The sequence below is a fragment of the Mytilus californianus genome, unplaced genomic scaffold (assembly GCF_021869535.1).
Source record: "Mytilus californianus isolate M0D057914Y unplaced genomic scaffold, xbMytCali1.0.p SCAF_25, whole genome shotgun sequence".
Lineage (NCBI taxonomy): Eukaryota > Metazoa > Mollusca > Bivalvia > Mytilida > Mytilidae > Mytilus > Mytilus californianus.
The window spans coordinates 1,220,750-1,235,130 of record NW_026262674.1 but is presented as its reverse complement, the minus strand read 5'-3'; the positions used below and the strand labels follow the sequence as shown (position 1 = coordinate 1,235,130).

General features: G+C 30.8%; 1 long non-coding RNA gene across 7 annotated transcripts; it reads left to right on the top strand.

Annotated features, from left to right (window-relative positions):
- Positions 1-1,048: 1,048 nt before the first annotated feature.
- LOC127732518 (uncharacterized) lies at positions 1,049-13,588 on the top strand. 7 transcript variants are annotated; one of them, XR_007996293.1, is made up of 4 exons: positions 1,049-1,072; positions 4,205-4,223; positions 8,525-8,641; positions 13,524-13,588. It is a non-coding gene; the product is annotated as an uncharacterized LOC127732518 (long non-coding RNA). The 7 variants fall into 7 exon arrangements; XR_007996289.1 differs by lacking the exon at positions 8,525-8,641 and adding an exon at positions 6,474-6,590; XR_007996294.1 differs by lacking the exon at positions 13,524-13,588 and adding an exon at positions 11,474-11,538.
- The last annotated feature ends 793 nt before the right edge of the window (positions 13,589-14,381 follow it).

The window sequence follows — 14,381 nt, the reverse complement described above, 5'->3', positions numbered from 1 at the left end:
GAGATGTGTATGCTTTTGCATTGTCCGATTTATAGCATATGTGAATGTAAAAAAACATTTATATGACAAGAAAATAAGCAAATGTATGTATTATATTTTCTACAAATCTTTAAACGTAATTCACTTCAGGTTGGTTTGACAAATAAAATATGAAAAAGCAACATTTCCTTATTTAATTTCATTTGTTAACAGGAAAGAGATTAACAATATATAGTTGTTGACTATTATAATGACACCATGGTTAAAGCAGATGTTACTTGATCCTTGTTTACCACTGTTATTAGGGACATGTGGTCAATTGATATCATGAATTGTGCACGACATTTTTTTATTCTTTCCGACATTTCTAAGATTGATAACTAGAAATATATAGATTCAGATTCAATATTTTATTAAAGTCTCATCACTTGTATATCATAAAAGATTCGAGTACTTATATAAAACATCGCGTATAGTAAAACTAATAGTGAAATATCCTAAGCTTAAATGTTAAAACATATACAAGCTCATTCTATTCACAATTATGAGAGACTATAACATGAATTATCATATACAATAATTTACATAAATTTTAAACTATTTACACTACCAAGAATTTACCCACGTTTTTTTTTTGGTACATTTCTACCCTCTTGCATATCAGTACTGTTCGGTAAGACTTAAACACTTGTAATGTTATACTTTCTATTATTTCAGCACTGTTCATTATTATACAATAACTGTACCGTAACAAATTCTATAAATTCAGTACTGATTTTTAAAGTACTGTTTCAGTACTGATTTCGTAAGTACTGTTTCAGTACTGATTTTGTCAGTATTGTTTCAGTATTGATTTTTGCAGTACTGTTTCAGTACTGTTGAAGTGTTTCATTTTAGTACCGATTTTATTAGTACTATTTTTGTACTGATTTTTTCATTTACTGTTTAAGTAAATACTTACTTTTCAGTGCGCACCTTATCCATATAGAAATAGTTGATTCTAGCTGTAGCAGTTGATTTTGGTATGGATTACCTCTTTAATTTGAATGCATATTGTTTAAAAAATATTGGAAACTGAAAACTTATAAACTAGGTAAGTATAGTATGGTATATTGTGACATGACTTTTTTTTATTATTTTTTTTATTATTTTGTATCTTGTGAAGACATCTCTGATTCAGTGCTGGCCTCTATCATCAGAGAAATTTTGACACATGTGCATCTGAGTACAATTGGTATCCAAATATAGATTTGATAATTCTGTGACAATATATCTATTACCCATGTTTTGCTGGTACATAATAAAACTTATCGTTATTCTCTTCGCCTATATCACCCTGCTGAGCAGGACTTATCAGCGACGTGAAAATGACTGAGGAAAAGTATCAAGCTTACTTTCGTCTATCGAAATTCTATTCAAGTGAAGGGAAAATCAACAGAAATGTAGCAAGATGAGCAGTTTATCGGATTTTCTGATGGGAATTGTTTATTTTTTCGGAGCACCTGATTTCTCTCCCGGTTTTTAGTGGAGTTAGTTGTTTTTTTTTCTTCTAACTTTCGTTGTAAATGCCCTTTAATTTTATGAGTCTTTGTTTATTCCTTGATTATGATTGTAATTGTCTTTCTGTGCATACATATCGTAAAAACTTACGCTCTCGACACCAGAGAGATTCACATTGTGGTTCGAGGCTGATATTTCACAATATCAATGTGTATAAAACCGGACAATTTATACATATATTTAACAAGAATAGAATCTTCAATAATGTTCATTTTGGTAATTTGCTATTGGTCAAAACATGTTGCCATTAATGCTTTAATGTGATGATATGTCAGGTAATGTATTATAATAAACATAAAACAATGTCTCATTTTCTTTTTTTATCATAACTGGAATTTCTTTTATTTATCATATTTAATATATAAGTACAAACTATAGTTAAATCCAGCAGAAACTTATGATACAATTGTACTATATAACCCCTTGATTATCTTATAAACCTTTAAGGTTCCTAAATAATACAATCAAAGAAACACCTAATCATGCTTGTATCATGTTTTATTGCACCCCCCTCTTTTGCCATCTTTTCTTTTTGAATGCTTCGTAGAATGCCAATTTCCTGACTGGTGTCTTTTCTTCAATTCAAATTCACATATGATTTGTCTTTCTACATGTAGATTGGTTATTCCAGAGGACACTTAAGTTCTAATGTGAGCTCATTATAAGCATCAATCTTTTATGTTTTGGTACTTGTACGAAACTCGGGTTTACATGGTTCATGATTAAATGTTGTCTTTTTAGATGAGTGCCATATTAATGCATCCTTCTGTATAGGTCATCAATTTTCACATCGAACGTTCCCATTTCAGCTCCTGTCTCCTATGCTGTTAATCATTCTGAGAAAAGAAAACGAAAGGACCTGATGAAGGCTATTATAAACTGTCTTATATTTCTTTATTTTTTTGTTAAAAGAAAAAGAATGCACAACTCTTAAAGGGAATGGTAATTAAAATGTACTTATTACTGTATATACTATGATACATATGTATTCATATAATAAATCAAAGTTTAAATTTATTCCTAAATAAAACAAGAGTGAAAACGCTAAAATGGTTCGCCTTCTTTACTAACCATTGATATTATGTTGATAGTCCTAAATATAAAGCTTTAATAAAACTATCACATAAACTAAAACATGATCCAGGAAAATGAGGTCAAGGTCATATAAACCGAAGGAGAAATACATGTACACCTTACAATCATTCAATACGCTAAATATAGTTGACATATTGCTTATAGTTTCTAAGAAACAGAATTAACCAAGAAAAACTAAATATTGACCAATGAACAATGAAAATTAGGTCAAGGTCATATGAACCATGCCAGGCAGACATGTACAGCTTACAATCCTTCTATGCAACATATATAGTTGACCTATTGCTTTTATTTTTAGAAAATCAGACAAAAGCAAAGCAAAAAAACTTAACACTGAGCAATGAACTGTGGAAATGAGGTCTAGGTCAAATAAATCCTGCGAGACTGACATGTACATCAGGTACTGAATTTATAGAATTGTTTAAGGTACAGTTATTGTATAATAATGAACAGTGCTGAAATAATAGAAAGTATAGCATTACAAGTGTTTTAGTCTTACCGAACAGTACTGATATGTAAGAGGGTGAAAATGTCCCAAAAAAATGTGGGTAAATTCTTGGTAGTGTATATATATATGAAGCAAAATTAACAGATTAGTTTACAAGTACATGTATTAAAAAAACTCAAATGCAGTCTTATATGCAACGTTCGTTCGGATGTAATGACGCTTGCCGTTTGCTGTATGAACTACTTATTCATTTAAGACAACTTGTTGCTATATGAACTGCTCGTTCGTTTTACACGACTCGTTGCTTTATGAATTGCTCATTCATTATAGACGACTCATTGTTGTATGAATTCCTCATTCATTTAGACGGCTCGTTGTTGTATGAACTACTCGTTCGTTTTACACGACTCGTTGCTATATGAACTACTAATTCATTTTAGACCACTCATTTTTGTATGAACATCTTATTCCTTTTAGACGACTCGTTGTTGTATGAACTACTAATTCATTTAGACGATCCGTTGTTGTATGAACTACTAAATCATTTTAGACAACTCGTTGTTTTATGAACTTTTAATTCATTTTAGAGAACTTGTTGTTGTATGAACTACTAATTCATTTATTATTGTCTCTGATACTTCATTCTACAACGGTTTCGTCTACTCATTATCCATGTCGAAATGTACATCAAGTTGCAATGCGATAATTTAATCTGTACATTTGTGTTTTTAACGTTTTTCCTAAAACTAACCATTTATCACATGAACACATTTTTGTGACATCTTTGAAGAGTTTCCTGTAACAATGTATAAGTATAAAATGTTGTCTACGTATCATTCATTTACATTTACCTGTTCGTACAAAAATGTGGCAAGTTGGAATTTTGATCCTTTTTATAGCTGGTTATGCACAGGTTCGGTTTAGTATTTACTTTAATATTCATTGAAATGCGAGTATTGAGTTTGTTCTATTGACTTTATCTAACCTGACTTGATTATTACAAATGAAATTATATGTGTAAGTCTTGCTCAATTCTTCCGAGGCTGAATTGTCATTTTTTTTCTACACGTTTCGTTAATTGCTACGGTCAATCATGAATGTTGTGGTTTTTTTTTATTTCAGCAAACAAGATCCACAACACGTGAGAATACATTATTTTAGATTATTTACCATTTACCAATCTATTAAGAAGACAATGATTTAGATGAAAGACAGAATACATTCGTATAATAATTGGCACTCATTTTTTTTACATATGAAAAAGATTGCTAGCTTATGATATTCAGTTTTTTTTTCATAAACCGTGTTTAATCAAACTGTGTCGTGCTCAAAATTCAATAAGCTGCGTATGTAATATAGAGTGAAAACAATGTCAGTTTACAGCTTTACCTAGCCATCAATCAGTAAGAGCCTGGCAAAAAAAAAAGTTTGCGCTAGAGACTTTAAATATGCAAAGATGAATGACAAAATTTGAATTGATACATGTTTTATCACAATAAGTAAGGCCATTTAAAGGTCTTTTTCACTTAACATCATACAATTTATCATCCTACTAAAATTCGACAGAACAGTCTCCCCTTTAAACGGACAGTGGTATACTTTTTGTTTAGTTCGTATAGATTTTTTTATATTATATTTTTGGTGATTATTTTTTCTCACAAAGGATGAGAAATCATTAATTTTCATTTCATCTGTTTTTCTATTTTTTCCTAACAAGGTATGTGACCATTATTTTATGTGTCGCGAACCATCGGCACAAACGTTTTAGCTTTGTTTTTGTCATAAAGATCAAATTAATGTCTCTAGGAATCAGGCTTCTTTGAACGTTTACTTAAGATTTTTGAGCATTCAAGTGTATTTCAATATGACAAAAGTCTTAAACATTAATGGCAAACATAGAATTTTCTACACAAGGAAATGTCTGTATGAATTCGGATATATGACAGTTGCTTTCCACTCGATTGATGTGTTTGAGATTTTAGTTTTGCCATTTGATAAGGGACTTTCCGTTTTGAATTTTCTTCGAGTTCGGTATTTTTGTCTTTTGTCATTTGAAAAAAAATCTGTAATGGACTATTTCTTAATTTTTGTAAAGGAAAATTTATTAAATGTATTCAATTATTCATAGTAATGGAGATGAACGGACAAGCGAGTCTTTGCTGATTTCGAATTACGGACTTACTGTACAGTTTAACAAAAAATAAAACGTTATTCAGTACATATGTTTGTTTGGATATGATGCGTAGTTTAATTTTTGGCGATTTGCAGAAATAACATGCGCTGATGTGTTCAATAGATTTTTTTTATTTGTGATGTTATTTCAATACCTTCATGTGAAGGTAGAATACATACTGATAACATAGTTAAACTTATAAATATGAGTAATATCAAATTGATTTATATCGGCTGTATAAGAGATCACTATAAACAAACGCGGAAAATAGAAAAAAAAGATAGTTTTTGATATTACTGCGACTAACAACCATGTCAAAAATATATATATTAGTATGTTTTGCATGCAAAGATTGCAATGCTTAGATTCTGCTTAAGTGAATACTGGTTGTAAATAGATATAAAAAGATGTGGTATGAGTAAATACATTTTCTATTTTAGCATGTCTTAAAATGGCATGTTTTTGTCCATATGGAACTTATTACACTTATTACGTAAACGGCTGTCAGAAGTGTCGATGCAAAGCAAGTAAGTTGAAATCACTTTGCATGTTATTTGACAAAATAAAATATATGAAAAAATGAGGTCGCTTCTAGTATATGCAATAAAAACATTACCAAGTTTAAAAACCAGTTTGAAAAAGAAGGGGTTTCGGAGGAATTCAATTTGAAATAGAAAAATTTACAAACATGGTTAATTCGATAATCATATTCAGTTGCCGAATCTCTTGTTGTTTGCAGACATACAAATTAAATTTGATCACCCTGTGTTGTCCTGAAGCTAAACGATAGAACGATCGATTTTCCACATGCTCATAGAGGCTTTACTTGATTAAAGGGCCTAGTCATTCATTAATTTGCAAAACATTTGTTTTTTAGCAACAAGGAATGTCTCCTTATTAGAATCCTTTTCAAAATCAGAACCTAAAGAACAGCATCTAGGTCAATTTGTATCGCTTCAATGAGCACAGCACGATATTATAATCCACTGTATAACAACCCGAAACAACATAAAAGACGGATTAGAGATAGAAAATTTCCCAACGAGTGATTCAATGACGGACATTAATCAATTAATCCGTGCGATTTTCACCATACGTTTTTAGATTTGACTGTAAAATAATCATAACTTATGGAATGTCTCTGTTAAAGTTGTTCCTTATCTGTCTCTGTTATATCAGATATGACATTTCAATATTTGACTTCATAATTAATTTTAGACCAATGTCCACATTATGCACCTCCTGCACCAGGGCTCTGTACTGGTCAGCCTAGGACATTCTATATAGGAAAAGTGAAATGTTATGGCCCACCTAAAATCATTCCATGCAGTAAAGGTAATGCAAATATTTATTTTTGTAAAGGTTTAACACACTGCTCTTATGCTATTATTTCCTACATAGAATATGTTTAGCAATGTGGATGTTATTCCTGCATTGCTAAACATAGAAATCTTAGATCGGTGTTTAATAATTTTGAAGTCTTGGTATATTTATTGTATAACAATATCTTTAGGCATTTTTTTTATCAAATCTCATAAATCAATAAAGGAGACAAATCAAGGTAACGAACAAAAGCTGAGGGGATTACATGATCTCCAAAAAAAGCGCGAATGAGTGGGTATTGTACCAGGCATAATGTTTTTTTGTCAAATAATACCATTTTCGTGCTATAAGTCTCGTATGCTATTTTTTTTTATTCAAGTAGTAAATTTGAAGTCATCTCTTCGAAATAACTTAAACGGTAACATTTTTTCTGCACCAGATGCGCATTTCGACAATCACTGTCTCTTAAGTGATGTTCGAGGCCAATGTTTTTGAAAAATCCAAAGCTCATTAAAAGTTTGACGAACGTTATCATGAATTGGTTTACCTTTATGCTATAATTGTGTTACACATGACCACATATATGTTCCAATAAACGAAACAACAATCCACTTTTCCCCGATTGTGATATCACCGAATGAGTTGGCACCTAATTTGTACTATTTGGTCATCCATTTTATATCTAATGAAAATATATTACACTCTATTTTCAAAGAGAAATAAATGAGAGATAACATAAATTCACATTAATATATCATAAATCTTGTATTTTTTATTATTTTTTACCTTTCCAGGTACTAAGCCCTAACCAACAGCAGCTCGATCAAACAACAGATAAATAACCAAAAGCGGTTCGATAGATGTGTAAATTATGTTTATTTATCAGTTCTAAAGAAAGAAAACTCAATATTGTATTACAATATTCCAGTACAAATTGTTAAATGAAATAGTTTTTGGAATTTTGCCAGTTATATTTTGTTAGTACCATGTATAAAATATCACTATAGACTCAACATTATTTCTCTATATAACAAAGTTATTAATTTTGTCTTATGTACACGTAAGGTGACGGTATTAAAAGAGAGGTGACACAAAATACCAGCATATAAGTAAATACACATTATGTTAGTGAACTTATTATTTTCGTTTTATTTACATTTGTATTGAAGAGTTATTCATATGAAATATGCTCTCGAAGCATTTCACTTTTGTCAAATATCTGATGGCTAAAAAATAAACCAAAAAACCCCCCAAAAAAACAAAATAAACACTGAAAGAGGAAAGAAAGAAGGGGTTTCGGAGGAATTCAATTTGAAATAGAAAAATTTACAAACATGGTTAATTCGATAATCATATTCAGTTGCCGAATCTCTTGTTGTTTGCAGACATACAAATTAAATTTGATCACCCTGTGTTGTCCTGAAGCTAAACGATAGAACGATCGATTTTCCACATGCTCATAGAGGCTTTACTTGATTAAAGGGCCTAGTCATTCATTAATTTGCAAAACATTTGTTTTTTTAGCAACAAGGAATGTCTCCTTTTTAGAATCCTTTTCAAAATCAGAACCTAAAGAACAGCATCTAGGTCAATTTGTATCGCTTCAATGAGCACGGCACGATATTATAATCCACTGTATAACAACCCGAAACAACATAAAAGACGGATTAGAGATAGAAAATTTCCCAACGAGTGATTCAATGACGGACATTAATCAATTAATCCGTGCGATTTTCACCATGCGTTGGTCAGGTGAAAAAAAAATCATAGTGTAAAATGTTAAGTCAGAAAGCTATTGTGATCATTTTGATAACGAAATTATACGTTTTTAGATTTGACTGTAAAATAATCATAACTTATGGAATGTCTCTGTTAAAGTTGTTCCTTATCTGTCTCTGTTATATCAGATATGACATTTCAATATTTGACTTCATAATTAATTTTAGACCAATGTCCACATTATGCACCTCCTGCACCAGGGCTCTGTACTGGTCAGCCTAGGACATTCTATATAGGAAAAGTGAAATGTTATGGCCCACCTAAAATCATTCCATGCAGTAAAGGTAATGCAAATATTTATTTTTGTAAAGGTTTAACACACTGCTCTTATGCTATTATTTCCTACATAGAATATGTTTAGCAATGTGGATGTTATTCCTGCATTGCTAAACATAGAAATCTTAGATCGGTGTTTAATAATTTTGAAGTCTTGGTATATTTATTGTATAACAATATCTTTAGGCATTTTTTTATCAAATCTCATAAATCAATAAAGGAGACAAATCAAGGTAACGAACAAAAGCTGAGGGGATTACATGATCTCCAAAAAAAGCGCGAATGAGTGGGTATTGTACCAGGCATAATGTTTTTTTGTCAAATAATACCATTTTCGTGCTATAAGTCTCGTATGCTATTTTTTTTTATTCAAGTAGTAAATTTGAAGTCATCTCTTCGAAATAACTTAAACGGTAACATTTTTTCTGCACCAGATGCGCATTTCGACAATCACTGTCTCTTAAGTGATGTTCGAGGCCAATGTTTTTGAAAAATCCAAAGCTCATTAAAAGTTTGACGAACGTTATCATGAATTGGTTTACCTTTATGCTATAATTGTGTTACACATGACCACATATATGTTCCAATAAACGAAACAACAATCCACTTTTCCCCGATTGTGATATCACCGAATGAGTTGGCACCTAATTTGTACTATTTGGTCATCCATTTTATATCTAATGAAAATATATTACACTCTATTTTCAAAGAGAAATAAATGAGAGATAACATAAATTCACATTAATATATCATAAATCTTGTATTTTTTATTATTTTTTACCTTTCCAGGTACTAAGCCCTAACCAACAGCAGCTCGATCAAACAACAGATAAATAACCAAAAGCGGTTCGATAGATGTGTAAATTATGTTTATTTATCAGTTCTAAAGAAAGAAAACTCAATATTGTATTACAATATTCCAGTACAAATTGTTAAATGAAATAGTTTTTGGAATTTTGCCAGTTATATTTTGTTAGTACCATGTATAAAATATCACTATAGACTCAACATTATTTCTCTATATAACAAAGTTATTAATTTTGTCTTATGTACACGTAAGGTGACGGTATTAAAAGAGAGGTGACACAAAATACCAGCATATAAGTAAATACACATTATGTTAGTGAACTTATTATTTTCGTTTTATTTACATTTGTATTGAAGAGTTATTCATATGAAATATGCTCTCGAAGCATTTCACTTTTGTCAAATATCTGATGGCTAAAAAATAAACCAAAAAACCCCCCAAAAAAACAAAATAAACACTGAAAGAGGAAAGAAAGAAGGGGTTTCGGAGGAATTCAATTTGAAATAGAAAAATTTACAAACATGGTTAATTCGATAATCATATTCAGTTGCCGAATCTCTTGTTGTTTGCAGACATACAAATTAAATTTGATCACCCTGTGTTGTCCTGAAGCTAAACGATAGAACGATCGATTTTCCACATGCTCATAGAGGCTTTACTTGATTAAAGGGCCTAGTCATTCATTAATTTGCAGAACATTTGTTTTTTTAGCAACAAGGAATGTCTCCTTTTTAGAATCCTTTTCAAAATCAGAACCTAAAGAACAGCATCTAGGTCAATTTGTATCGCTTCAATGAGCACGGCACGATATTATAATCCACTGTATAACAACCCGAAACAACATAAAAGACGGATTAGAGATAGAAAATTTCCCAACGAGTGATTCAATGACGGACATTAATTAATTAATCCGTGCGATTTTCACCATGCGTTGGTCAGGTGAAAAAAAAAATCATAGTGTAAAATGTTAAGTCAGAAAGCTATTGTGATCATTTTGATAACGAAATTATACGTTTTTAGATTTGACTGTAAAATAATCATAACTTATGGAATGTCTCTGTTAAAGTTGTTCCTTATCTGTCTCTGTTATATCAGATATGACATTTCAATATTTGACTTCATAATTAATTTTAGACCAATGTCCACATTATGCACCTCCTGCACCAGGGCTCTGTACTGGTCAGCCTAGGACATTCTATATAGGAAAAGTGAAATGTTATGGCCCACCTAAAATCATTCCATGCAGTAAAGGTAATGCAAATATTTATTTTTGTAAAGGTTTAACACACTGCTCTTATGCTATTATTTCCTACATAGAATATGTTTAGCAATGTGGATGTTATTCCTGCATTGCTAAACATAGAAATCTTAGATCGGTGTTTAATAATTTTGAAGTCTTGGTATATTTATTGTATAACAATATCTTTAGGCATTTTTTTATCAAATCTCATAAATCAATAAAGGAGACAAATCAAGGTAACGAACAAAAGCTGAGGGGATTACATGATCTCCAAAAAAAGCGCGAATGAGTGGGTATTGTACCAGGCATAATGTTTTTTTGTCAAATAATACCATTTTCGTGCTATAAGTCTCGTATGCTATTTTTTTTTATTCAAGTAGTAAATTTGAAGTCATCTCTTCGAAATAACTTAAACGGTAAAATTTTTTCTGCACCAGATGCGCATTTCGACAATCACTGTCTCTTAAGTGATGTTCGAGGCCAATGTTTTTGAAAAATCCAAAGCTCATTAAAAGTTTGACGAACGTTATCATGAATTGGTTTACCTTTATGCTATAATTGTGTTACACATGACCACATATATGTTCCAATAAACGAAACAACAATCCACTTTTCCCCGATTGTGATATCACCGAATGAGTTGGCACCTAATTTGTACTATTTGGTCATCCATTTTATATCTAATGAAAATATATTACACTCTATTTTCAAAGAGAAATAAATGAGAGATAACATAAATTCACATTAATATATCATAAATCTTGTATTTTTTATTATTTTTTACCTTTCCAGGTACTAAGCCCTAACCAACAGCAGCTCGATCAAACAACAGATAAATAACCAAAAGCGGTTCGATAGATGTGTAAATTATGTTTATTTATCAGTTCTAAAGAAAGAAAACTCAATATTGTATTACAATATTCCAGTACAAATTGTTAAATGAAATAGTTTTTGGAATTTTGCCAGTTATATTTTGTTAGTACCATGTATAAAATATCACTATAGACTCAACATTATTTCTCTATATAACAAAGTTATTAATTTTGTCTTATGTACACGTAAGGTGACGGTATTAAAAGAGAGGTGACACAAAATACCAGCATATAAGTAAATACACATTATGTTAGTGAACTTATTATTTTCGTTTTATTTACATTTGTATTGAAGAGTTATTCATATGAAATATGCTCTCGAAGCATTTCACTTTTGTCAAATATCTGATGGCTAAAAAATAAACCAAAAAACCCCCCAAAAAAACAAAATAAACACTGAAAGAGGAAAGAAAGAAGGGGTTTCGGAGGAATTCAATTTGAAATAGAAAAATTTACAAACATGGTTAATTCGATAATCATATTCAGTTGCCGAATCTCTTGTTGTTTGCAGACATACAAATTAAATTTGATCACCCTGTGTTGTCCTGAAGCTAAACGATAGAACGATCGATTTTCCACATGCTCATAGAGGCTTTACTTGATTAAAGGGCCTAGTCATTCATTAATTTGCAGAACATTTGTTTTTTTAGCAACAAGGAATGTCTCCTTTTTAGAATCCTTTTCAAAATCAGAACCTAAAGAACAGCATCTAGGTCAATTTGTATCGCTTCAATGAGCACGGCACGATATTATAATCCACTGTATAACAACCCGAAACAACATAAAAGACGGATTAGATAGAAAATTTCCCAACGAGTGATTCAATGACGGACATTAATCAATTAATCCGTGCGATTTTCACCATGCGTTGGTCAGGTGAAAAAAAAAATCATAGTGTAAAATGTTAAGTCAGAAAGCTATTGTGATCATTTTGATAACGAAATTATACGTTTTTAGATTTGACTGTAAAATAATCATAACTTATGGAATGTCTCTGTTAAAGTTGTTCCTTATCTGTCTCTGTTATATCAGATATGACATTTCAATATTTGACTTCATAATTAATTTTAGACCAATGTCCACATTATGCACCTCCTGCACCAGGGCTCTGTACTGGTCAGCCTAGGACATTCTATATAGGAAAAGTGAAATGTTATGGCCCACCTAAAATCATTCCATGCAGTAAAGGTAATGCAAATATTTATTTTTGTAAAGGTTTAACACACTGCTCTTATGCTATTATTTCCTACATAGAATATGTTTAGCAATGTGGATGTTATTCCTGCATTGCTAAACATAGAAATCTTAGATCGGTGTTTAATAATTTTGAAGTCTTGGTATATTTATTGTATAACAATATCTTTAGGCATTTTTTTTATCAAATCTCATAAATCAATAAAGGAGACAAATCAAGGTAACGAACAAAAGCTGAGGGGATTACATGATCTCCAAAAAAAGCGCGAATGAGTGGGTATTGTACCAGGCATAATGTTTTTTTGTCAAATAATACCATTTTCGTGCTATAAGTCTCGTATGCTATTTTTTTTTATTCAAGTAGTAAATTTGAAGTCATCTCTTCGAAATAACTTAAACGGTAACATTTTTTCTGCACCAGATGCGCATTTCGACAATCACTGTCTCTTAAGTGATGTTCGAGGCCAATGTTTTTGAAAAATCCAAAGCTCATTAAAAGTTTGACGAACGTTATCATGAATTGGTTTACCTTTATGCTATAATTGTGTTACACATGACCACATATATGTTCCAATAAACGAAACAACAATCCACTTTTCCCCGATTGTGATATCACCGAATGAGTTGGCACCTAATTTGTACTATTTGGTCATCCATTTTATATCTAATGAAAATATATTACACTCTATTTTCAAAGAGAAATAAATGAGAGATAACATAAATTCACATTAATATATCATAAATCTTGTATTTTTTATTATTTTTTACCTTTCCAGGTACTAAGCCCTAACCAACAGCAGCTCGATCAAACAACAGATAAATAACCAAAAGCGGTTCGATAGATGTGTAAATTATGTTTATTTATCAGTTCTAAAGAAAGAAAACTCAATATTGTATTACAATATTCCAGTACAAATTGTTAAATGAAATAGTTTTTGGAATTTTGCCAGTTATATTTTGTTAGTACCATGTATAAAATATCACTATAGACTCAACATTATTTCTCTATATAACAAAGTTATTAATTTTGTCTTATGTACACGTAAGGTGACGATATTAAAAGAGAGGTGACACAAAATACCAGCATATAAGTAAATACACATTATGTTAGTGAACTTATTATTTTCGTTTTATTTACATTTGTATTGAAGAGTTATTCATATGAAATGTGCTCTCGAAGCATTTCACTTTTGTCAAATATCTGATGGCTAAAAAATAAACCAAAAAACCCCCCCATAAACAAAATAAACACTGAAAGAGGAAAGAAAAACACCATCGCTTCATAATAAGGGAACAATCTTTCCTCTTCTTAGAACGTTTTTGATTTTTGAAATTGTAGAAAACAAACCCTACCAAAAACTGTCATTTGTGTCCAGAAGCACGTCTAAAATCATAGCATTTGTTTTTTTTTTTCAAATCAAAACATATCTTTTTTAAGCAAAATGCATATTTCTATTGATCCAATTACACGCTTTTTGTCAGACAACTGCCCTATTTGCAGGTTTTTCGGTACATGACATGCTGTGTGAACACTGTTTAATATTACAGCTTTCAAAATCTACCAACATTTGCATTTATTACATTTTGTATCAGGACGTGAACAACTTTACAACAGGTCATCAATGAATCCCTCT